This window comes from Felis catus, chromosome C1 (genome assembly GCF_018350175.1).
Source record: "Felis catus isolate Fca126 chromosome C1, F.catus_Fca126_mat1.0, whole genome shotgun sequence".
Lineage (NCBI taxonomy): Eukaryota > Metazoa > Chordata > Mammalia > Carnivora > Felidae > Felis > Felis catus.
In genome coordinates this window covers 101,620,327-101,648,101 of record NC_058375.1, presented here as the reverse complement: position 1 = coordinate 101,648,101, position 27,775 = coordinate 101,620,327, and the positions used below count along the sequence as shown (strand labels likewise).

General features: G+C 38.7%; 1 pseudogene; it reads right to left on the bottom strand.

Moving 5' to 3' along the window:
* Positions 1 to 1,864: 1,864 nt before the first annotated feature.
* Positions 1,865 to 9,495, bottom strand: LOC109503031 (annotated as a pseudogene).
* Between the last annotated feature and the right edge of the window lie 18,280 nt (positions 9,496 to 27,775).

Here is a 27,775-nt window from a genome sequence, read left to right as displayed (position 1 = left end):
ATAGCTGAGATCAGAATTCTGTCTGAAGTGCTACTGTGCTGCTTACCTTTAACCAGTGTGCTTATCATGCTAATTTAGGATTCTTCAGCAGTGGATGTAAAATTATGTACCAACAATACCATTTAAGCTTCAAATATAAGTTATTTGTATTTTATTTTATTTTTTTTTAATTTTTTTCAACGTTTAAAAAAATTTTTTTTTTCAACGTTTATTTATTTTTGGGACAGAGAGAGACAGAGCATGAACGGGGGAGGGGCAGAGAGAGAGGGAGACACAGAATCGGAAACAGGCTCCAGGCTCTGAGCCATCAGCCCAGAGCCTGACGCGGAGCTCGAACCCCCGGACCGCGAGATCGTGACCTGGCTGAAGTCGGACGCTTAACCGACTGCGCCACCCAGGCGCCCCAAGTTATTTGTATTTTAAATGATATCATATATCTATTAATGAAAGCTTACATTTTATTTACCCAGCAAATTAGTTCTCCACAGAACTTTCATATTTGTTGTCTTGTTTAATCCCTATAAAAACTGCAAGGAAGGCAGCAAAGGTATCATGCCCATTTTATAACTGAGGAAACTGAGGCCAGAGAAGTTAAGGACAAGGTGGGCAGAGCCAGGATTGAAACCTGTCTTTAAATTCTAAACCTAAAGCTTCCCCCCCCCCCTTTTTTTAAATGTATTTATTTATTTTGAGAGAGAGAGAGGGAGCATAAGTGGGGAGGGGCAGAGAGAGAGGGAGAAGAGAGAATCCCAAGCAGACTCCACACTGCCAGCACAGAGCCTGACGTGGGGCTCGAACCCACCAACTGTGAGACCATGACCTGAGCCGAAATCAAGAATCGAATGCTTAAGTGACTGACCCACCCAGGTGCCCCAAGCTTTTTCCCTTCTAATATGCTGTTTTAAGACATATGAGAACATCTGTTCTACAAGTAATAAAATATATTTTTAAATACCTAATGAAATGAAATTAACTCCGTCAGCAAAATTTTCTGAATATCTACTAAGTCCCTGGTACGTTCCAGGCCTTCTTCAATCCCAAGTGCCTGCTATTGCCGAGTCTGGCCTGTCTTGTACCATTTGTCAGTTTCTGGCAGATTGATTCTGTGTTAGATGGTGCCAGCTTTCCTGGAGGAGGTAATTCAAAGCCCATTCAGTTCAGGCCCCACACATCTTCCCTCAAAGGATTGAAAGCTGCATCTCCTCATGAGGACCGGTGTGTTTAAATGGGAAAGAATAGGAGACATACTTAGGGAACACTCTCACTCATAGCCCTTCAAGTCATGGGCAATGGATAGGAGCTTCCTGTGTGGTTATAAAACCCCCAGTTGTCCAGGTAGAGAGGACAGCACACATAATTCCCCAAGAATGTTGCAGCCAGGTGACTATGGGCTTCCTGCAGATTGTACCTATGTCTCTAGAGACATAGATGTAGTACTGCTAAGACTGTTCCTTCATCTTAAAATTTGCCTGTCTTACTTCACATTCCAAATGACTGAATAAATAAGGTTCAGTCACTCATGAAACACTTACTGAATATATGCCATGCTGTGCTAACCTGTGCAGGTGTGCAAATAAGCTAGGATTTGTGTTTTTGTTTTCGGTGGGAACTTTCTAGAAACACTTGTAGTAACACTTTCACCACAGGAAACATTCCAATATCAGGAATATGACATTTGAATTATTCATTGATTATATATATATATATATATATACATATACATACATATATATATATATATATATTTTTTTTTTTTTTAAATGAATGTTGACCATGTGGCAGGTATTTAGCTGACCACTCGGCACAGAATTGGGAGCAAATGTAGTCATGCTTTCTGAAGTATAGTTAATGTTTTGGGAGGGGCAAGCCTTTTGGTATCCTATGAATCATATAATATAGGAGGTTATCCATACTGTCTTGTTGCAGGGCAGTTCTGCATAAAAGGGTGGGGATTAGTGACTTAAAAACGTGTTTTGCCTTCACATTGTTTCTAAGAACCCAATAAATGCTTGCTGACTGACTGATCAAAACTTCATACTAAGTTACATGAAGCCACACTAGTGCCATCTTTTTTGTTTCATTTCTAGACAGTACTAGATAAGTGAACATGGGGAGAATAGGTTTAGAACATTTGAGACCATAAGACATGGGTATAAAGGACACCTTAAGTGCCTAGAGTCTCATCCAACTTTGCCCCCTTTTCCTAAATCAACTAGATGATTTTCTTAACCCTCTCAAAGACCCAGATTTCTGAGATGATGAGGTTGAAGGTGGGTCTGCTCTTCATAGACTCTGGTTGGTTATGTTCTGCAGGGAAAGGGGCAGTCACTTGCCAGCAGCAATTTTTCATCATTTCCTCACGGCGTGCAGTTCCGAGGCCTGTAGAAAGCTGTGCGTGACCCAGGCCTTTCTGTAAGTCAGCTAATGATCGCCCAATCCACTGGAGAAAATTGATTGTGTCAAAGCTCATGAAGAGCTATGGGCTGATCAATGTCTCAGTGAAGTCAAGTTTCACACAGAACTGCCCAAAGCTGGAATTAAATGTCAGGTACAATTTAGCACTGACGCCCTAGTAGTGTCTTTGGAGAGGGAGCCTCACAGCTCATTCTGCACGTCAGATTAACTCCCCCATGGCGGGCTCCCTTGGCTAAGTGATCAGGGTCTGGCAGGTTGCCACACCACAAGTTTCTCTGTAAGATCTGCAAAAGTGGGAACTTGGTGCTCAGGCTGCTCTGTAGCCGTACATCCTGTCAAAGCTGGAAGGGAAATGTCTTGGGGAAGAAAGGAGAGAGGTGTTGGGTGTCAGGCCTGATTTAAGTAAGGCCATGGCATTGAGTGGGGAGCTGTAAGTGGAACTTTCTGGAAAGAATCCTGTTGGCAAGAAGGCTAAAAGGGGAGCTAGAGGAGGGCTGCTTTGTGCCATGTTATGACCAGGCTTCAGGACCTTTGTGATTTACTTCTGCTTAGCTTCTTGCACTAATGGCCTGCTAATGTTCTTTACATGGCTTCCAATCAAGTCAAAGAGGTAGTTTGATCTACAAAAGCCACGTCTCCCCTGTAGCTTTGCTTTCTTTTTTCTCTTTCCTCTCTCCTCCATATATCAAATCCTACCATCCTTCAATGCCCAGATCAAATGTCCATTTCTTCATGAATCTTCCATTGATTCTTCCAGCTTAAAGGATTTTCTCATCTCCTGAAATCCTGCAGAATCTAACTGTATCATCTTTTATGCCATTTTAAATTTCCATTCTCTATTAGATGATGATTTGAGAATAGGATCCAGGTCTGATTTATTTCCCTGTCCCCAAATTTCTACACAATATTTTCATTACTTCTAAAATGTATAATACTCTTTAATAATGGGTTTATGATACTGAATTTCTATGTATTTCTTTTATAACTGTTGTCAGTCAGTTTAGGCTGTTATAACATATCACCATAGGCAGGGTGGCTTATAAACAACAGAAATTCATTTCTCACTGCACTGGAGACTGGAAATCCAAGATCATGGTGCCAGTATGGTCAGGGTCTGGTTAGAGCCTTCTTCAGGATTGCAGATGGTTGACTTCTTGTTGTATCCTCACATGATGGAGTGAGCTAGCTCTCTGGCCTCTTCTTATAAGGGCATTAATCCCATTCATGAGGGCTCCACCTCCTGACCTAACCACCTCCTGAAGGTCCCACCTCCAAATATCATAACATTGGGATTAAGGTTTCAATATATGGGTTTTGGGGGAGACACATCTGGTGCACTATAGACCCAAAGTCCCGAGTTGCCCAATTGAGAGCATCTGTCCTGTCATTCTGATTAAGCTTCTTCTCCATATTTACGGCCAATATCTGGTTTGTAAATGAGAGACTTTGTTCTTTTTGATTACTTGTGGATGAGGTGAGACCACATGGCTTATTTTAGAATCAATCTTGTATTTCTAATAAATTCAGCTTCTTCTAGGGTCATGTTCAGTTTCTCTGTCAGCATATTTAATGCTGATACACTGCTAGATGCAATCAAAGGTCTCAAATATGAAAAGAGAAGCGTTTTCAAGGAAATTCTCAAGACCAACCAGCAAGAAGTCCATAAGCACCTACTCACATCTCCTCCTTCAACAAACTGAAATAGGGTCTTTATAAGTGAAAGACTCTCACTGAACAACTTTGATGGTCTTTTAGTCCCTGCTTGTATTTTCCAACATGTTTGTTATGACTGCTGTAGTCAAACAGTGGAGAATATAGGCACACATGGTCTGAATTGTTTTAAGATATTGTGGCTGGTAAAGAAAAGACTAATAATATTATTAACTGCTTTGGGGCTAATTAAAGAACAAAGAGACCAGTGAATGGGCCATGTTCACTGACGATGAGACAAGAGTAGACGAATGACAGAATTTTTATCTATGTTTCCTCTTCATCATGTGAGGCCTTCCATGACTGCATTAGAATTTCAGAGGACTGTTTTCTTCAGCGTGAACTCAAAGCATTTCTATCCATTACTGAAACATACTCTGAAAAAGTAAAGATTTCCTGCCATTGCTAAGTAATTGCTACAGTCATATTGGAATTTTGCATACCTGAGAGCCTGTCTATAATAATGCTGCTTAAAATCCTGTTCAAAGCTAGGTTGCCAAACAGCATCCATCTGTCTCTCGTTGACTGCATTTACTTTGTAGTTTTTTGATCTTCGAAAATCTTTACAATTAGTTCCATTTCTGCCTGAAGTTGTCTCAGTTGTGCAACAACTGTGTTGTTTTTTCTTTTTTCCAAAGCATGAAGATACTATCAAAATAAAGGTTTTGTGAGATCCACAGCAGAGTTTACCGCATTAGCAACACTAAAAAGATCCGATTTCCCTCATAATACTTATTCTTCATTGTATATCTTCCTCATGAAAAGAAAGCAGAAAATCTAGATCCCCATCCAAATGATGTACAAGGTGAGAAGTCAGGTTCTCCTCCACCATCTTGCTTTAAAAAAAAAAAAAAAAGGTCTGCTTCATTTTTGTCTTCATTACTTCATTCAACTTCTTCCTCAAAAGTGGTTTTCAATCAGTATTTGATTGATGCTTGGATGATGAGTGGTTATAAATTCTCAAAGTTCTCTTCCTCAATATGTGGAATCCATAGGACTGAACTGATCCTAGATTGGCCTGAACATGTAGAAGCTGAAGGCACAAGAAAGGCAAGCACTCACACCCTACAAAAGCACCTCATTTGTTAGTATCTATCAGAGCAGGGAGGGAGGAGCAGTTCAAGTAGCACAGACTATGTTTGTGCCTACTCAATCTGTTTAGCAGTTTACCTACTACCAACAGCACAAACATTCAGGACAAACTGATTTTGCTTGCGTTAATTAGCATCAATTATAAACTATTTGCATTTGAGTTAGAGCATTGTTATTTTATTTTATTTTATTTTTTAAAATTTTTTTTTTCAACGTTTATTTTTGGGACAGAGAGAGACAGAGCATGAACGGGGGAGGGGCAGAGAGAGAGGGAGACACAGAATCGGAAACAGGCTCCAGGCTCTGAGCCATCAGCCCAGAGCCCGACGCGGGGCTCGAACTCACGGACCGCGAGATCGTGACCTGGCTGAAGTCGGACGCTTAACCGACTGCGCCACCCAGGCGCCCCGAGCATTGTTATTTTAAACCTTTGAGCAGTGAAAGAAAAGGAAGAAGGATTGAGAATAAAGTGAAAGACAAGAAGTTGAAAGAAAAGGAAAAGAGGATCATGAGACCAGCAGTGAGATACTTAAACTGAAATTTTGGCTTTATCTCTGATTTGTGGTGTGACCATACACAAATTCTGTAACCTTTCTGAGTCTAGCTTTCTTTTCTAAGAATTGGCAAAAATAACCACCTGGTAGGCTTGTTGTAAAGACTAAGTTAGTTTCTGTTTATAAAATGTCTACATACTGACTGGCACCAGGTATGTAGGCTCAAAAGTGATAACTATTTACTGAATAGGTGAGTTTTTGGATACAGCTATGTGTATGTGTACATCGGCCATTCATTTTTCAATTTTGAGACTAACACAATTTTCAGTAATTTCCTGAGAAAACTCTCATGATCTTAGGAAAAGAGAATGTCTAACTTGTGTAGACAAGCCCAATGAAAGATTTTCATTGCACACAATAGCAATCAACATTTAGTTTACACTTAAGTTTCCAGGGATAGGTCTAAATATTTACATGCATTATTTTATTTAATCCTTTACAATGACACCAAGAGGTAGGTAGTGTTAACCAATCCAATCTTCCAGCTTAAAAACCCAAAATTCAGAGAGATTATGTTTCTTGTCTGGAGTCAGCAACTAAGGCCTGGAAAGGGAATACAAAGATCTCTAACCTCACAGCTGGATCTCTTATAAAAGAAACTCAGGGTATACCTTCTAAGCTTACAATTAAGGCTCCTTACTTACATTTACACATTGTCTGGCAGTTTGCAAAGAGATTTCATACAATTCTTACTTGGTCCTTCTAGAGACCATTTTAGGGAGTCAGCCTACTCTTAAGAATCAGTCAGCCATTCACGAAGTAAGACCTAGAGACAGAGATCTGTTCAGGTAGCATAGCTGGGAGGCAGCAGACCTGAACTCAAATGCTGAACTTCCAACTCCAAGTCTGGGGCTCTTTTTATTGCCCCACAGCTGTTAATGGGTTTTAGAACATGCACCTAGCTTGGAATTGATGTTGAAGCCTTGAAGCATAATTTTCAATTAATGTTAATGCAACAAACTTCAGTTCCTTGCTTGCTGTCTCAGGTTTGGGATTATGAGGGACAGGTGTAAAGAGACTTTAGCTCTGGAGAGGAACTCTCTGCACTGGATCCTAATCACCATGGACAATTGCCATGAACACTTTCTCCTTTTCCTGCTGGCACCTGCGGGAGAGCCTACTTTCTGAAGCCCACTTATGCTGGCAAAGAATCTACAGGAATTCTTTGTAAAAATGTGCAGTTGTTACTTCCTTAGGTTAAGATTTTTATTGCTTAAAAGTTTTCACTGTGAATAATTATATGAAAGGCTTTAAAAAAAATATATATATATGTACCATTTAGAGAATAATGATAAAGCAAACATCTCGCAATCACCTCTCAATTTAAAAACTAGAACTTTTACCAGTGAATTTTCAAAAGCCCCTTCAATGCCCCTTCCTGATCACACTCTAGAAATAGTCACAATCTTGAATTTTGTGTTACTATTTTCTTGCTTTCACATAATTTTATCACCTAGATAAGAATCTCCATGAGGCAGATCCTTTAGTTTTGCCTGGTTTCAAATTTTATATGAACTGTAACATATTGCGTGTGTTCTTTGCTATTTGCTTCTCTCTAAAATCTTTGCTTTTGAGATTGACCCACATTAATGCAATGGATAATTTATTTCAACTATTACATAGAGCTCCATTTTATGAACATGCCACAATTTATTTATCCATTCTATTGTTTATAGAAATTTGGGTTTTTCCTTTTTGTTACAATGAACAATGTTGTTTTGGACATTTGTACATGTGTCTTCACAAACACATGTATAAGAATTTATCTCCAGGGTATATACATATGTAGGACTTGAATTTCTAGTCACAAAGTATAAGTATGTTCAGATTCACTAGATAATGTCAAACGTTTTTAAAGTGGTTGTATCAATTTATACTCCCTCTTCTAATAAGGAAGAATTGGTTTACATCCTTGCTGCCTCTTGGTGCTTTCAACTTTTCAAATTTTTGTTGATCTGGGGTTGGGGGGGATGGGGGGTGGATAAAATTTGATATCACTGTGGTGTTTTAATTTGCATCTTTTCTGATGATTAATGAAGTTGAATATCTTGACATATTTAAGGATCATTTGCGTTTTCTAATCCATGAAATTCTGATTCATGTTTTTTACTCATTTTTTAATGAGTTGATCACCATTTTCTTTTAGTTCTTCAAATATTCTGATTATTAATATTTCATCCACTTTATGTGCCACAAATACTGTATTCTAGCAAAAAGATACTAGTTTTTAGCTGTATCTATCTACCAATACCTAAACCAATGATTATCCTGTTCCTACTTTTATATGATGTGACTAAAACTCTTGCTTTTTCTTTCTTTTTTCTTTTTTTTTTTTAATTTTTTTTTCAACGTTTTTTATTTATTTTTGGGACAGAGAGAGACAGAGCATGAACAGGGGAAGGGCAGAGAGAGAGGGAGACACAGAATCGGAAACAGGCTCCAGGCTCTGAGCCATCAGCCCAGAGCCTGACGCTGGGCTCGAACTCCCGGACCGCGAGATCGTGACCTGGCTGAAGTTGGACGCTTAACCGACTGCGCCACCCAGGCGCCCCAAAACTCTTGCTTTTTCTGATCTGCTGCCTGATTTACATGATCACGTTCAGTAGGGACCTTCCAGTTTCCTGTTTTGTTACACTGGTTCCGGGACTTCAGAAGTGGTGTGGGCTACCAACAGAACATGGATCCTGGAACTCGGTTTGGATAGGTTTGTATTCAGTGTCTGCCATTAATTGCTTGTTATTGGACCTTGCGCAGGTTCTCATTTTGTACCTAATGTGCCAATTAAATGTACTTTAGGGGCACCTGGGTGGCTCAATCGGTTAAGCATCTGATCTTGGCTCAGGTCGTGATCTCGCGGTCTGTGAGTTCGAGCCCTGCGTTGGGCTCTGTGCTGACAGCTCAGAGCCCGGAGCCTGCTTTGGATTCTGTGTCTCCCTCTCTGCCCTTCCACTGCTCATGCTGTCTCTCTCAAAAATGAATAAAATTTTTAAAAATGTACTTGAAAGGGATGTTGTGTCCTAGTGCTATATTTTATAGTTGGTGAAGTTGATAGGTGCTCAAACAATACTTGGTGTTTCGATTTGCCTTAAGTTCACTGGCATAGGCAGATGTGATACCTCTCATGTAAATGGAAGAGTCAGTGCATTTGATGAAAATTGTAAGCTCTATGCCATTTTTGTAATTGAGAATTTTCAGACCCACTGGAAACAAATTCAGAAATGAAGTCCCATGAGGGATCTTAAATGAATAGGGCACAGTCTTCTCCATTAAGATATGGCTATTTTAAACTGGATATTTGGAGAAATAGAAGGTAAAATTTTAGATATTTAAGCCTTTTTCCACCCTCTGCATAACTGGACACAGGAAATTGCCTTGAAGCAGAGGCTCTGGGTTGAAGAAGTCACTGAAATTGTTCCTCTTAATTATAAAACTTTATTGCCGATGTGTGCTGTTACTTTTTTCTATATTATTTCCTGTGTTGCAAATGCTGCCCTCCCCACATAGAAGACAGAGTTCTGGGAGAGGGTGGCTTTGGGAGTCATCCTCCACTTCTCATTTCCCTTATCCTCATCTATCTGGACTCTGACCAAATCCTCTCTGCTCTCTTTTCACTGTTTCTCATTTAGTTCACTCCACTGTATGCTTGCTGTCACTGCTTTAGTCCTGTCTTTCTCACCTTACTGGAAAACTGGAATAGAATCCGAACAGGTCTCCCTTCCTCCATCATCACGCTTCCTCCAATTCATCCTTTTCTTAAATTTTTTTTTAAAGTTTATTTTTTATTTTTGAGACAGAGAGAGACAGAGCATGAATGGGGGAGGGGCAGAGAGAGAGAGGGAGACACAGAATTGGAAGCAGGCTCCAGGCTCCGAGCCATCAGCCCAGAGCCCGACGCGGGGCTCGAACTCACAGACCGCGAGATTGTGACCTGAGTCGAAGTCGGACACTTAACTGACTGAGCCACCCAGGCGCCCCTCCTCCAATTCATCCTTTATCTTGCTGCCAGAGAATGTTTTAAAATAGAAATCTCATTACATCACCTCCTTGTTTTAAAGCCTTTTATGGCTCCCGTGGCCCCCAGAAAAAGGTCTTGTGTTCTTAGGATGGCACATGAGACCAGCTTTTCCCTGCTGCTTCCTCACGCTCCATGTCAAACCTGTCTACTGATGGTCTCTGGCACTGCCCTATGGTTTCATGCCCTGTTTTCTGGTTTATACTCTCCTCACCACCTTGTAGGCCATTTACCACCTTGCTTACCTGCTTATTCAACACTTAGCCCAAGTGCCAACTCTTCTTTGAAACTGCTCCTGGATCTTTCAGATCACACTGACAATTCCTTTTTGGTCCATTTCACTGTGTAGATATTTCTATTCAAATCAGTCTTATTTGAGTATACTTTGTCTTCCCATTCACTAGATGGTGAACTTCTTAAGGGCAGAAGCCTTACCTCCTCATTCATTAGTGTATCCCTTGCCATTAACGTAGTACCCAGAACATGGGAAATGCTCAACATATATTTGTGGGTATATGGATGGATAGGATGAATGCAGGTTTAAAGGGGAAAGTGGCTTTTGAGCTGATATTTAAGGATACATAGTATTTCAATGGCTGGAGGGATTTCAAATGGAGTGTGGAAATCCCTGGAGGCAGTGCAGTTCAGGGTGGATGTGAGTTATTAGTGAACCTATAAAGAGAAATAAGAACTGTGGATTCAGGTTAGGTGCCAGAGGGCTGTAAATGACAAGTTTGTAAGTTTGAACTTTATTTGGAAAGGATAGCCCTTTAGAAAAGATTTTTGAGGTGAAAACAACTGATTCAAACTTTATACTCTAAAAAGAGTTGTCTGGAGCTTTATATAAATTGACTTTGACAAGTAAGAGACAGGAGGCAGGCAGATAAGTAATCATGCTGTTGCAAGAGCCCAAGCAAGAGGTAACAAGGTCCAAACTTTCTATCTTTACATCTGACACAGGGCTTAGCAGAGCTCCTTGCTCATGGTAAGTGCAGATGAAATGTCTTGTCCAAATAAAAGGATGAAAAATGAATGAAACTAATGTAATAGAGTCGACGTTTAGGTGTGAGGCAGTCTAATAATGGCCTGTTGTTCTTATTGGTAAAGAGAGAGAGACTGGCTGAGGGACCAATCACAGTTTGCTGTGGCACAGAGAGATTAGAAAAGCCTGCCTTCCTTGTTGCTAAGTCTGGCTTCATGAAAATATGTCAGCGTCTCCTGTTTCCAACCAGTTAGCTCCACTACAAAGATGCACTTGGTCAAGCTGGAGGAGGGCACCAACTTTATGACTAGTCAGAGAAGAACCGATCACAGCCAGCATTTATTGGGAACTTAAGGTACCAGAAATAGTTTTGTGAATTGTAATGTTTTATCTCATTTAGTCCTCATTGCAATGCTCTGAGGATTGTACGATTATTTTCCTGATTTAACAAATGAAGAAACCAAAGCATATAAAGGTTGAATATTTTTCCTAAGGTTGCGGAGTTGAGATTTGAATTAGGTAGTCTAACTTCAATTCCACTCTTAACCTAATGCTAAAAAAGACAGATGGTGAAAATGTGATTGAAGCCTTCAGAGCTTGGTACTAAGAAGCTTTTGAAATATTAACCATTTCCCTTTTCCTCTGATTCTCCAGTCCAGCTAGTCACCATATCATTTCTCACTCTTTTCTACCTCGGGTCTTCCATGAATTTTGTTTTGATGGGTTATGAGTGCCCTGCTGTTTCCTTCTGGTTATTTCATGCTGAGTTCTCCAAGAAGCCTCTTCTGACTAGCTCCTGGCCATTCTGGTCCCTAACTTGTTCTGTCTTCAAAGTTTATAGGAAGCAGGATGGTAGAGGCACTAAAGTAGCTTGGCTTTGGTGCCAGACAAAGCTGTGTTTAGATCACATTTGCCATTTATTAACCATGTGACAAAATATTTAACCTCAACGCACCAGTTTCATAACTTATAAAGTGGGAATAATATTTACCATGCAGTTTTCTGTGAGTTATTAGTGAACCTATAAAGAGAAATAAGAACTGGGGATTTATTTAAATAAGATGATGCACGTTTAGTGCCCAGTACAGAGTGGGAGCTCCCTCCAAGCTCTCCCATGGCTCACATACTCACTGGATTGTTTAAAAAAATGTTTCCTGTGGGCCTCCTATGTGAGGATAATACTAGGCATAAAACAGGGATGATATTGGTCATAGGAAGGCTATGTCTTTCACAACCTGGGATACTTCCCTCCTAGATACTGTGTAGATGTAGTTGCAAAGAATTTTCTTTCTTGAACCTCTTTTCTCATTTCATGAAGGGAAACAAAGACCAGGTAGCTTGTTGAAGACAGGTGTTTGTTTTTTTGTTTGTTTGAATCAAATGAAACACCAAGTACAAAAAATAGCAGTCCCATTTCCCATTCTTATGTCTTAATTCCAACCACTTTCAGTCCTTTTCATTGTTTGTACTGTTATTTACTTCCAAATGTCCTTTCACTGCTATTTCTTAGTTTATTAGTATTTTACATTACCTATTGACTCCCTCTGGTAACGAGACTGTAATCTCTTTCACACACCTCCTCTACTTTCTTCCCTCCCATTCTTCCATTATAGTGATATTATAATTTTTGGCTAAATCAATATTTGGAATTATGGTATCATGATAATATAAGTATTGTTTACTATGGATCCAGGCAGTCTACTGAATTATATTTTCTTTGTATACAAAAGTTTGGTTTCCTGGAGTTAACAGGTGCTTTTTGAAAAACAAACTTTTGATTTTGGAATAATTTTAGATTTCCAGAAAAGTTGCAAAGATAGTAAAGAGTGTTTCTCTATACCTTTCACCTGGTTTCCACTAATATCGTCTTACATTCTCCTGGTACACTGTCAGTACTAAGAAACCAACATTGGCATATTACTAATAACTCCAAACTTTATTAGGGTTTCAACAGTTTTTCCACTAGTGTCTTTTTTCAGTTCCAGAATTCCATCCGAGGTGCCACATTGCATTGTTGTCATGTACCTTTAGTTCCATCATGTCTGTTACAGCTTCTCAGTCTTTCCTTGCTTTTCATGACCTTGACAGTTTTGAGAAGTATGGGTTAGATGTTTTATAAAATGTCCCTCAATATGGATTTGGTTAAATTTTAAAGACTGGAGTTATGGGTTTTTGAGACAAACAGATTCAGAGATAGAGTGCCCTTTTCATCATATTAATGGATACATAACACATCAACATGAATTGTCACTGGTGGTGCTAACCTCGATCACCTGCCCAAGGAAGTATTTACCAGTATTTTCCAGTATGAAGTTACTATCCCTGCTCTCTATAATCCACTCTTTGGAAGTAAATCACAAGGTTTGGCTCATATTCACAGAGGGGTATAACTAGGCTTCATCTCTTGAAACTAGGCTTTATCTTCTTGAGGGAGATATCTACATAAGTTATTTGGGTTTTTTCTTAAAGAAGATCTGTCTCTTCTATTTATTTACTTATTTATTTACATCAGGATGAATTCATAGGTATTTATTTTATATGTTAGATTATATCATATACTGGGTTATTTGTTTTGTTGTTCAAATCATTCCAACTTTGGCCATTGGGAGGATTTCTTTCAGGCTGACTCCTGCATCCCTTTGACATGATCCCATGCTTATGTTTTTTGATTATTTTCCTACTTTCTGGCACTACAAAATGCTCAAGTCTCTTCTTATATAATTTTCCCTTCTTGGCCTTAGCATCAGCCATTTCTCTAAGAGTTTCAGTTCCTTTTAACGGGGAATGGTATTTAGAAATCATTACCTGAATATGGGTTGTTTTATTTATTTATTTATTTATTTATTTATTTATTTATTTTTTAACGTTTATTTTCGAGACAGGGAGAGACAGAGCATGAACAGGGGAGGGTCAGAGAGAGGGAGACACAGAATATGAAGGAGACTCCAGGCTCTGAGCTGTCAGCACAGAGCCCAACGCGTGGCTAGAACTCACGGACCGCAAGATCATGACCTGAGCCGAAGTTGGCCGCCTAACCGACTGAGCCACCCAGGCGCCCCTGGGTTGTTTTATTTTTATTGCTTGGTTTTCTATGTGTCTATCACTGATTTTTCCTAAGTGCTCCAGTGGATCTGCCAACTGCTTTTTATTTACAAAAGCTGAAACAATCATATAAGCTGTCAGTTCCATTTCCGCTGAGATACCAGTCTCCTAGAGTCATCTATCCTCTTGATTACACTTGCCCTTTATTCCAGGCCTGCTTCACTGCTGTCTTCCTGGACTTTCCTCCTCTGTCAAAGAGGACTTTTCTTTGTTATTAAATTGTAATAGAACTTCCATATCCTGGATCCCAAATCTCACTTTGTTTTGGTTTGACTGGAGTGTGCATTCGTATGCTGGATAGCATACTTGGTAGATATACCTCAAAAAGTATGGAGGAGATCAAAGTTTTGACCTGTAGGTCTGAAAACATGTTTATTCTATCCTCACATGAGATGGATAGATTGGTTGTACATCTGAGTGTTTAAGGCACTATTGTATTATTACATTTTCCTCTACGTCTAGCAGTTGTTGAACTAAAGTCATTGCAGTATTCATGTAGCTTTTTTTCCTCTGCCAATGCTTCTGAATTTTCTTGATTACATGCATTTTTCATTCATAGCATTGGGTTTTTTTTTTCTATCTATAATAAAGCACAGATGGAGTGTTCTAACCTAGAGGCTCATGTCTTTCAGTTTAAGAAGTTGTATATTTTTGATGAAGGGGGCCAAGATGGTGGAGCAACATGAAGTTTTTTGTGTCTCTTGTCACTGAAATGCAGCTAGATGAACACCAAACCATCATGAACACCTAGAAAATTGATTTGAGGATTAGCACAGCAATCTGCATAACTTGAACCACAGAACTCAGAATGTACACAGCTTAGAGAGGTGAACTTGGGGAAAAAGAAGCCACAGAGGGTAGGGAGCTATTTTTGCTTGCAGAGAGAGGATGGAGACAGGGAGGGGGGAAGTATAGGAAAAGTGCCCCCCTCAAAAGGAGCTGGAGAGAAAGAGAAAGAGTGGAAATACCCATAAAGGACTTAACAAGCAAGGGAGAAAAGAGAAAGGAGAAAGGAGAAAGGAGAAAGGAGAAAGGAGAGGGTTTGGATACCCTTAAGACTCTATGAACAGGGGAGTGCGGAGTCTGAAACTCTGCAGCTCAATACCTGGTGGAGCTCTGGTGGGAAGGGCGAATTTCCAGGAGCATACAGTGAGGTCTGAGGGGCCCTCAGGCCACATGGAGACAGGCGGTTCCCCTGATGAGAGGACATCTGGTAGAGGCTGTGCAGCTTCCCCACAGGCAAAGCTCACAGCGGACCTCGGAGAACAGCCACATTTGCTGGTGTTGGAATAAGGACATTAAGGGGCAGTGAAGCCTGGCACCAGATGTGTGTTGTGGTTTATCATAACCCCCCAAAATGCTGCTGCTACACAGTCCTGTGAACTTTTTCTGGGGTAGGCTGCCACCCGGCTGCAGTCTCTTGGCATCTGCAGCAGCTGGTCGTGTGAATGTTCCTGAGGGTGGGCCGGTATCCAGCCATTGCTTGGCAAGCCTCCCCAAGAGGGTCTGAGTGGGTCAGAGCCACAGGGCCCTCAGAAGTGAGGGGTTTGGAAACACAGCCCCATCTGAGATAAAACTTGGGAGGGAGGTGCCGCCTGGCAGGCTGATGACTTCGTTGGGGACAGGGTAGAAGTGGGGAGTGGATGGAGGCCAGAGACAAAGGAGGGGTTCTTGATTGCCAGTCAGCAGGAGCACAGAGTTCTGATATCAGAGAACTGGGTAGCTGGGTGACGCCATTTTCACCCCTCCCATGCATGTGCATACACACCTACAAGCACCACAATGACCCACCCCAGTAAGCTAAGCAGCAGCATCTAATGGAGAACAGAACATCTACACCAAGCCCCATCCAGCTGCACCAACCACTCTCTAGACGAACACCACAAGTCTATCCACCTGCTTAGTTTATGTACTATAAAGTGCTTCATAGTTTGACTTCTAGGGGAAACTGGATGTAATTTCAATTATATTCCATTCTGTTCACTGATCTATCTATTTAATTTTTTCCCTTTTCTTTTCTTATTCATGAACAAAGAAAGAGAAAAAAAAATCATTATTTTCCATTTTTATAAAAAAAGATTTTTCTTCGGGGCGCCTGGGTGGCTCAGTCGGTTAAGCATCCCACTTTGGCTCAGGTCATGATCTCATGGTCTGTGAGTTCAAGCTCCGCGTTGGGCTCTGTGCTGATATCTCAGAGCCCAGAGCCTACTTCTGATTCTGTGTCTCCCTCTCTCTCTGCCCCTCCCCTGCTCATGCTCTGTCTCTCTCTGTCTCAAAAATAAATAAAACATTAAAAAAAATAAAAAAAAAGATTTTTCTTAAAATTTTTCTACTATATTTTTTATTTTTTGTTAATTTTTTTCATTCTATTTTACTTTCATCATTTCATTTTGTTCTACTTTATTGTATTCATTTTTTAAGTTTTCAAATGTTTTCCTTTTCTTTCTTTCTTTCTTTCTTTCTTTCTTTCTTTCTTCTCTCTCTTTTTGTTTTTTTACTTGTTTTCTCAAATCTATCAGGCTTCTTTCAACAACCAGACCAAACACACCTAGGATCTAGCAACCTTTATTTGATTTTTTTGTACTGTTTTTAATTGTTTAATTTTAATTTTTATTTTGTTAATTCTTTTTCTTTCTGCAAAATGATAAAACAGTGGAATTAGAAAGAACAGGAAAAAATGACAGCCAGGGACTTAATCAGCACAGATACAGGAAAGATATCTAAACCAGAATTTAGAATCATGATAGTAAGTATACAAGCTGGGGTTGAAAAAAACATAGAATTCCTTTCTGCGGAGATAAAAGAAGTAACATCTAGACAGAACAAAATTAAAAATGTTGTAACTGAGATGCAATCTCGAATGGCTGCCATGGCAGCAAGGATGGAGGCAGCAGAGCAGTGAATCAGTGATATAGAGGACAAACTTATGGAGAATAATGAAGCAGACAAAAAGAAGGAAACTAAGGCAAAAGAGCACAATATAAGAAATAGAGAACTCAGTGACTCATTAAAAAGCAATAACATCTGAATCATGGTCCCAGAAGATGAGAGAGAAAAAGGGGTGGAAGATTTATGTGAGTAAGTCACAGCAGAAAACTTTCCTAATCTGGGGAAAGACACAGACTTCAACATCCAAGAAGCACAGAAAACTCCCATTAGATTCTACAAAAGCCAACCATCAACAAGGCATGTCATAGTCAAATTCACAAAATACAAAGACAAGGAAAGAATCATGAAAACAGCAAGGGGGGAAAAAAGTCCTTAACCTACAAGGGAAGCAGGTCAGGTTCGCAGCAGACCTATCCACAGAAACTTGGGAGGCCAGAAAGGAGTGACAGGATATATTCAGTGTGCTGAATCAGAAAAATATGCAGCCAAGAATTCTTTATCGAGCAAGGTTGTCATTCAAAATAGAAGACATAAAAAGTTTCTGAGACAAACAGAAACTAAAGGAGTTTGTAACCACTAAACCAGCCCTACAAGAAATTTTAAGGGGACTCTCTGAGGGGAGAAAAGATGAAACAAAACAAAAAAGACCAGAAGCAACAAAGATGAGAAAGGACGAGAGAACACCACCAGAAACTCCACCTCTACAGGCAACACAATGGCAATAAATTCATATCTTTCAATACTCACTCTAAATGTCAAGGACTAAACGCTCCAATCAAAAGACATAGCATAACAGAATGGATAAGAAAACAAGTTCCATCTGTATGCTGTTTACAAGAGACCCATTTTCCACCTAAAGATAACTTCAGATTGAAAGTAAGGGAATGGAGAATCATCTATCATGCTAATAGTCGCCAAAGGAAGCCGGAGTAGCCATGCTCTTATCAAACAATCTAGATTTTAAAATAAAGACTCTAACAAGAGATGAAGAAGGGTATTATGTCATAATTAAGGGGTCTATCCATCAAGAAGACCTTATAACTGTAAACATTTATGCCCCCAATGTCAACGCCCAAATATAGAAATCAATTAATCACAAACATACAGAAACTCATTGATAATAATACCATAATAGTAGAGGCCTTCAACACCCCACTTATGTCAAGGGACAGATTATTTAAACAGAAAATCAATAAGGAAACAATGACTTTGAATGACACACTGGATTGGATGGACTTAACAGATGTATTCAGAACATTTTGTCCTAAAGCAGCAGAATACACATTCATCTTGAGTGCACATGGAACTTTCTCCAGAATAGATCACATACTGGGATACAAATAAGCCCTCAAAAAGTAGAAAAAGATTGAGATCATACTGTGCATACTTTCAGACCACAACGCTACAAAACTCAAAATCAACCACAAGAAGAAATTGGGAAAGACAACAAATACTTGAAGACTAAAGAACATCCTACTAAAGAATGAATGGGCTAAGCAAGAAATCAAAGAGGAAATTAAAAAGTACATGGAAGCCAATGAAAATGATAACACCACAGCCCAAAACTTCTGGATGCAGCAAAGATGGTCATAAGAGGGAAGTATATAGCAATCCAGGCCTTCCTGAAGAAGGAAGAAAGGTCTCAGATACACAACCTAACCTTACACCTTTAAGAGCTGGAAAAAGAACAGCAAATAAAACCCCAAACCAGCAGAAGATGGGAAATAATAAAGATTAGAACAGAAATCAATGCCATTGAAATAAAAAAACAACAACACAAAACAACAAAAAACAGTAGAACAGATCAATGAAACCAGACACTGTTTCTTTTAATGAATTAACAAAATTGATAAACCCCTGGCCAGTTTGATCAAAATGAAAAAGTAAAGGACCCAAATAAATAAAATCAACAACGAAAGAGGAGAGATCACAACCAACACTGCATAAATGCAAACAATAATAAGAGAATATTATGAGCAATTTTATGCCAATAAATTAAGCAATCTGGAAGAAATGGACAAATTCCTAGAAATGTGTAAACCACCAAAACTGAAACAAGAAGAAATAGAAAATTTGAACAGACCCATAACCAGTAAAGAAATTGAATTAGTAATCAAAAATCTCCCAAAAAACAAGAGTCCAGGGCCAGATGGCTTTCCTGGGGAATTCTACCAAACATTTAAGGAAGAGTTAACACATATTTCTTTGAAGCTCTTCCAAAAAAAAAATAGAAATGGAAGAAAAACTTCCAAACTCTTTCTATGAAGTCAACATTACCTTGATTCCAAAACCAGATGAAGACCCCACTAAAAAGGAGAACTATAGACCAATTTCCCTGATGAACGTGGATGCAAAAACCCTCAACAAGGTAGTAGCCAACCGGATCCAACCAGACCCCACTAAAAAGGAGAACTATAGACCAATTTCCCTGATGAACGTGGATGCAAAAACCTTCAACAAGGTAGTAGCCAACCGGATCCAACAATACATTAAAAGAATTATTCACAACAAAGCAGGATTTATACCTGGGATGCAGGGCTGGTTCAGTATCTGCAAAACAATCAATGTGAGACATCACATCAATAAAAGAAAGGACAAGAACCACATGATCCTCTCAATAGATGCAGAGAACGCATTTGACAAAATACAGCATCCTTTCTTGATAAAAACCCTCAAGAAAGTAGAGATAGAAGGATCATATCTCAAGATCATAAAAGCCATATATGAAAGACCCACCGCTAACATCATCCTCAATGGGGAAAAACTGAGAGCTTTCCCTCTAAGGTCAGGAACATGACAGGGATGTCCACTCTTGCCACTGTTGGAAGTCCTAACCTCAGCAGTCAAACAACACAAAGGAATAAAAGCCATCCAAATTGGCAAGGAGGAAGTCAAACTTTCACGTCTTTGTAGACAACATGATACTCTATGCAGAAAACCCAAAAGATTCCACCAAAAAATTGCTAGAACTGATCCATGAATTCAGCAAAGTCACAGGATAAAATTAACGCACAGAAATCGGTTGCATTTCTATACACCAATAATGACACAACAGAAAGAGAAGTCAAGGAGTCGATCCCATTTATAATTGCACCAAACACCATAAAATACCTAAGAATAAACCTAACCAAAGAAGTGAAAAATGTATACATGGAAAATTATAGCAAGCTTATGAAAGAAATTGAAGACACAAAAAATGGAAAAATATTCCATGCTCATGTATTGGAAGAACAAATATTGTTATAATGTTGATACTACCCAAAGCAACCTACATATTTAATCCCTATAAAAATAACACCAGCATTCTTCACAGAGCTAGAACAAACAATCCTAAAATTTGTATGGAACCAGAAAAGACCCCAAATAGCCAAAGCAATCCTGAAAAAGAAAACCAAAACTGGAGGCATCACAGTCCCAGACTTCAAGCTATACTACAAAGCTGTAATCATCAAGACAGTATGGTACTGGCACAAAAACAGACATTCACATCAGTGGAACAGAATATAGAACCCAGAAATGGGCCCACAAATGTATGGCTAACTTCTCTTTGACAAAGCAGGAAAGAATTTCCAATGGAATAAAGACAGTCTCTTAAGCAAATGGTGTTGGGAAAACTGGATAGTGACATGCAGAAAAATGAACTTGGATCACTTTCTTACACCATACAGAAAAATAAACTCAAAATGGATGAAAGACCCTAATGTAAGACAGGAAAGCCATCAAAACCCTTGAGGAGAAGGCAGGCAAAAACTTCTTTGACCTCGGCTGCAGCAGCTTCTTATTCAACATGTGTCTTGTCTGGAGGTAAGGGAAACAAAAGCACCTTGGGACCTCATCAAGATTAAAAGCTTGTGCACAGTGAAGGAAACAATCAGCAAAACTAAAAGGCAACTAACGGAATGGGAGAAGATATTTGCAAATGACATATCAGATAAAGGGTTAGTATCCAAAACCTAGAAAGAACTTAATCAAACTCAACACCAAAAACCAAATAATCCAGTGAAGAAATGGGCAAAAGACATGAATAGACACTTTTCCAAAGGAGACATCCAGATGGCTAACAGACACATGAAAAAATGCTCAACATCACTCATCATCAGGGAAATACAAATTAAAACCACAATAAGATACCACCTCACACCATTCAGAATGGCTGAAATTAACAACTCAGGCAACATAGATGTTGGCGAGGATGCAGAGAAAGAGGATCTTTTTATGCACTGCTGGGGGGAATGCAAACTGGTGCAGCCACTCTGGAAAACATTATGGAGATTCCTCAAAAAGTTAAAAATAGAACTACCCTACGACCCTGCAATTGCATTACTAGGTATTTATCCAAGGGACACAGGTGTGCTGGTTTGAAGGGGCACATGAACCCCAATGTTTATAGCAGTGCTATCGACAATAGCCAAAGTATGGAAAGAGACCAAATGCCCATCAAAGGATGAATGGATAAATAAGCTGTGGTATATATATAGAATGGAGTATACTTGGCAATCAAAAAGAATTAAATCTTGCCATTTGCAACAGTGTGATGCAACTAGAGGGTATTACACTAAGCTAAATAAGTCAGTCAGAGAAAGACAAATATCATATGGATTCACTCATATGTGGAATTTAAGATACAAAACAGATGAACATAAGGGAAGGGAAGCAAAAATAATATAAAAACAGGGAGGGGAACAAAACATAAGAGACTCTTAAATACAGAGAACAAACTGCAGGTTGCTAGAGGGGTTGTGGGAGGAGGGATGGGCTAAATGGGTAAGGGGAATTAGGGAAGACACTTGTGGGGATGAGCACTGAGTGTTTATACATAAGGGATGAATCACTGAAACCTACTCCTGAAATCATTATTGCACTACATGATAGCTAACTTGGATGTAAATTATAAATAAATAAATAAATAAATAAATAAGTAAGTAAGTTGTATATTTTTGTTTGATAATTGTATCCCCCTCCTTTTCTGTCTCCTGTTTCTTTGGAGCTACTATTAGTTGACTGTTATTCCTGAATTTGTTAATTTTCTTTCCACTATTGCCTTTTCTTTTGACTAATAATTCCCCTCTTTTCTAAGATATTTTCTTGACCTTATGTTCCAGTAGTTATTTTTAGTTATCCTACTAACTTTCTTAAAAATTCCTTTCAAGTGTTCTATTTCCCTTTTGTTCACTTAGTTCCCATTTTCATGGCATCCTGGTTTTGTTTTACAGAGGCATTATATTTTCTCTCTAAGGCTGCTGATGGTAATGTATCATTCTCCCATCACTCTAGATAGGTAGCTTGTTCCTACACAGAACTCCAAGTTAAATCACTTTCTCTCAACATTTTTAAGGCATTAGGCATCCTTTTATAGCTTCAAGGGTTATTGTTGAGAAGTCTGAGATTATTCCGATTTCCAATTCTTTGTAAGTTATCTAGATTTCCCCTTTCTAGTAGACTCCTTTCTTTACATCTGGCATTCTGAAATTTCATGATTATATGCCTTTTTCAGCCAGAGTACAAGGCACATGTCAGTGCTTCAATTTGAATACGTATTCTATCAGTGGAGGTTAATAATTCCTAACATTTACTGAGTGCCTATTATGAGCCAGATACTGCGTTAAGTGTATCCTTTCACTGACACACACCCCAAACAATTGTATGACATAGATATTATTATTATTTTAAAGAGGAATAAACTGAGGTACAAAAAGTTATGTAACATATCAAAGGTAAGGTAAAGGAGCAAGACGAGCTTTCTGAGTGTGATGATGTAGTGGTTATAGCCACTATCAGGTTTAGAGTCTCATCATCATGGAAGTGATCATCTCACCAAGATGACTTTTCAGATCTTTATGTGAATATGTGATATGTGAATTCTACAGTTTAATTCTCAGATGTTAATTTTAATGCTAATATCTTGGCAAAGGGACTATGTGAGGTGGGGTGGGGGGCACCATGTAATAGGAAACTTTAAATTTGAAGCAAATATTAATGAAAAATCACTGTATCTTTGGGGGAAAATTAAAATGTGAATTTTCTTTTTCAAAAAGATTATGTTCAAACACCTAAAACTGTCTCATCTCAGGAAGCCTGCTGGCACCAAGAGCAGTAGCTGGTGGTGATGAGAGAAGTATGCACAGTTTTACCTCTGTCTTGCTTCTTAAGTGAGCCCTCTGTTGGAAGCACCTTAACATGGCTACTCACAAAAGTTGTACCAGCAACACAACAGCCAGTCGGAGAGTGATTCAGATATCTATTGAGACTTTTTTTCAGGGGTCCTGATATACATGTGTAAATTAATCTCTGGGAAGATGATCCTTTTAGATGTTAAGGATTCTATGGAGAAGAGATCCAGGAAGAAGATTGGAAAGCAAACATTTCAGTCAAGGAGTGACTGGCCTTCCTGAGTAAAGCTTTTTGCATGTAAGTCAAAATTACTAGGAAGTTAATAGTACTTCTTTAGAATAACCTTTGGAATTATCCAAAATAAGCATTTAGACACAGGCACTTAATTCTGAGTAATTAATGTCTGTCTATATAACCCAGCAACTTAATGAGCTGGGGTGTAGCAGGGGCACACTGAGTCACTGGAGAACCCCAGAGGGCTGGCTGTGAAAAGAGACCCTCAGCTTGCCAGGGTTTTTGGTAATAGCTGGAACATTTTTATAGGCGCATCATTATTGAGTTCCAGCCTAAAGGCATATTGGCTCTAGGCAAGGTTTCATGTACCCTATTATATTGCAGATACAAATGCATCTCTAGATTAATTGTGACAGTCAACTCCTTCATCTTCTATGGGCAAAAATTTTGAAAGCATAATTCTCTGTAGTAAATTAGCCTTGAGCTGAGAGATAGATTTGGCCTAAAAACCAAAATCATCAAGTAGATAATCTTTGATGCCTCACTTTGTGGCCCTTTTCTCTCCCTTTTAAATCATCTTTTGGCAGACTCTCCAGCCTCCAGTATTTTCATCCTGATCTTGGTCCCTCTCAAGAGAAATGCTTTAATAGTTTACCAATAACAATTGCCTAATTAGTATTACATCATGATATTCTACCCAAGAGTATATGGATTTAAGAAGAAGCTTTGTAGGAAAGGAATCCAAAGAAATGATGTGTGGTAAAATTCCATATTCATTCATGGGACATTAATTACTGTTCAGATGCTAAGAAAACAAGGATTAATAAGACGTGGTTCTAACCTTTGAGACTTCCACTGTCCAGTAGGGGAGACAGAAACATAAAAAAACTAATTATGTAATAGAATATGATGAGTTTTAATCATGGAAACAAGATAATGGGTTGATTTATTGTATTTGGAGTAGGAGGCTGAATTGAATAGAGGAAATCATGAGAGACTTCATGTAGACAGTGACAGTCGAGATAAATAATCTATGGTAATAAATAATGGGGGAATTTTAAGCACCCAATACATTTAAAGGGTGAAGCTGATTGTCTTCCAAGAGGGGAAAGAATTTTGAGCCTCAGGACTCCCTTGGACCCTACTGAATCATGTTGGGTAGAAGAACCCTTATTCTGCCTGCCTTGAACAGCACCAAGAGCAGCAAAACCTGCAGCCGACAGCAGAGCCAGAAATGACAAAGAGCAGGAGGTGTTTTACTTAGCTCTCTCTAAGGGAAACAGCAATGTCCATAACAGTTAAAAAAAAAAAAAAACTGCTGGGAAGGCTACTCTACGCCCTCATAAGTCCAGATTTATTAAGTGCATTAAAATGGTGCTGCCAAAAGGAAATAACTGGAGAATTTTCTGGAGCCAAGGCGGGCAGAATATGCAGTGATGAGAAGTTGGAAAGCAGCATTATCATTTTCCAGACTGGATTTCACTTTGTTCCACTTCAACCAATGGCCACCTTGGTCCAACACAAAATTTAAAACAAGACCATAGCGTGCCTTTGTTCCAAATGAGAAGATGGAAAATAACACATACAATAGAAGTAAGGAAATCCTTCTGCAAGCTTCCTTGGCAGGAAAAGGTGCTAGGGCAGGGCCGGGAAAAGGTGGAGGAGTAAAGAAGGAAAAAGACTGGAACCAGTGGCTTTTAACATTTTACACTGAGGCTTTGTGTGATGGTTGTGTACATTGTTGAAAAGCACAATGGTCAGTTATTCCTTACATCAGAATTGACTGTTTACTTGGCTAATTATTTTAGTAATCTGAGGACCCCCTCCTGTGGTTGAAGCAACACTAAGTAGGAACAAAATGATGGAAGTGGGTTCCAACAGAAAGGTAAGGCTGTGAACTTGAGCTTCTTAGTTTGAGACATATGGGCTATATCTATAGGAGAGCAAATGTGGAATCTAAAATGGTTTATCTGCAGTTTTTGGCTATTATAACTACTAAACACAGAGGCTGTACAGATGACCTGGCTTTTTTGGACTGAAGATGGTTGAAGAAGTTAAAGAAGTTTCTGAGGAAAGAAAATTATTGCTCACAAATTTGGCTTATGTACCTATCTATGCTTGCCAAAGCCAAGCATAAATTATTTTCTATTAGCAATTGTTTTGTCCAATATATTCCTTATGTTAAGTTCTCCAAGATGGCTTCATTCACTAAACAAATGTCTTTTTGAGCATCCACTACATTCAAGCACTATTTTTACTACTTAAGATGGTACAAATATAAATTATAGGTGCATTTTGTTTTCAAGAAGATTAGTGTATAATAGAGGAAATAAGTATAGAGCAAGGTAGAAAGTGACAAGTACCTTGAAAAGAGTTACTGTGCTACCAACATTCAGAAGAGATTTACTTTACTTGTGATGTTCAGAAGAGACTTTGTGGGTAAAAAAGGGCTAAATTTGGCCTTCAGTGAGCCTAAATGCATACAGATGGAGTTGAGTAGGAAGGTCATTTCAGTGGAACCTAGATGCTATGAGTAAAGGCAAAGACACAGGAAAGCTCAAGGTGAGACAGAAATGATGAGTAGATAGTGACTTCCTGGGAGGAGACATCCAGGGAAATAGTGGGAGCTAAGTAAGGTGAGGAAGAATGCCAACAGGCTGTAGAGGGCTTTGAACACTAGGTGAGAGAATTTAAACATTTTTTTCAAGTCAGTTGGAAGAAGTCGATGTATTTTTCTTAATTTAAAATTTTTAAATTTTATTGTGCTAAGAACACAACATGAGATTCACTTTCTTAATAAATTTTAAGTGTATAATATTGTATTAACTATAGGTCTAATGTTGTACAGATCTCTAGAACTTGCTCATCTTGCACTTCTGAAAATTTATGCCCATTGATTAGTACCTCCCCATTTCTCCCTCCCTACTACCCCCTGGAAACCACTATTCTATTTTCTTCATCTGTTTGACTCTTTTAGATACATCATATATGTGTAAAAGTGCAGTTTTTGTCCTGCTGTGATCAACTTATTTCATTCGGCATATAATTTCCTCCAGGTTCATCCATTGTGTCACATATTGCAGGATTTCCTTCTTTTTTCTTTTTTTTAAAATTTTTTTTCCCAACGTTTATTTATTTTTGGGACAGAGAGAGACAGAGCATGAGCGGGGGAGGGGCAGAGAGAGAGGGAGACACAGAATCAGAAACAGGCTCCAGACTCTGAGCCATCAGCCCAGAGCCTGATGCGGGGCTCGAACTCCCGAACCGCGAGATCATGACCTGGCTGAAGTCGGACGCTTAACCGACTGCGCCACCCAGGCGCCCCAGGATTTCCTTCTTTTTAAAGGTTGGATAATATCCCATTGTATGTATATAGCTTATTTTCTTTATACATTCATCTACCATTGAACATTTGGTTATTTTCACACCTTGACTATTGTGAATAGTGCCACAATGAACACTGTAGTGCTAGTATCTGTTCAAATCATGATTGAATTTCTTTTGCATAAACACCCAGAAGTGGGACTGCTGGATCATATGGAAGTTCAATCTCTCTCTCTCTCTCTCTCTCCCCCACCCTTCCCCACCCCTCACTCTCTATTTGAATTCTGCTACTATTGGGTGGAATGTTCTGCATGTTTGTTAGGGTCCATTTGGTCTACAGTGTTGTTCAAGTCTGCTGTTTGTTGTTGTTGTTGTTGTTGTTGGTGGTGGTGGTGGTGGTGGTGGTGGTGATTTTCTGTTTGGTTCTTTTATCCCTATTAAAGGTGGGGTATTAAAGTCTCCTACTGTTATTGTATTGCTGTTTATTTCTCCCTTCAGTTCTGTCATGTTTGCCTTATATCTTTAGGTGCTCTGATATTGGGTGCATGTATATTTATAATTTTTGTATCTTACTGATGAACTGGCCCTTTTACCATTACGTAATGTCCTTTTTCTATCTGTTGTGACAAGTTTTGACTTAGTGTATTGTGTTTGATATAAGAATATAAGAATGTCTGTTCTCTTTTGGTTACTATTTGCATGGAATACCTTTTCTTATCTCTTCACTTTAAGCCTATGTGTGTCTTTATTTATGTGTTTAGAAATACATAACTACCTTGTAGACATTATAGTTGTACCTTATTTTTATAATTCGTTCAGCCACTCTACATCTTTTACTTTGGGAGTTTAATCCATTTTCATTTAAAGTAATTATTGATAGGGAAGAATATACTATTGTCATTTTTGTTCATTGTTTTTTGTCTTATAGTTCTTTTGTTTTTTCCTGTCTTGATGCTTTTCTTTGTGTTTTGCTGATATTTTGTATTTTATATGCTTTGATTCCTCTTTTTCTTTTGTATAACATCTATAGGTATTTTCTTTGTGGTTACCATAGGGCTTACATAAAATATAACAGTCTATCTAAAGCTGATATCAACTTAAATTCAATAGTAAACAAAAATTCTATACTTTACTAATATCCTTCTTATACTTTGTTATTGATGCTATAATTTATATCTGTTTCATATCATATATATGAAACATATCATATACTGTATATATTATATATTAATATATTTTTAGTCAGTTATTTTTAACAATTTTTTCTTTTAACTTATATACTAGAATTGTCTTTTAACTCATACACTAGAATTACCCACCACCATTATAGTAATACAGTATTCTATATCT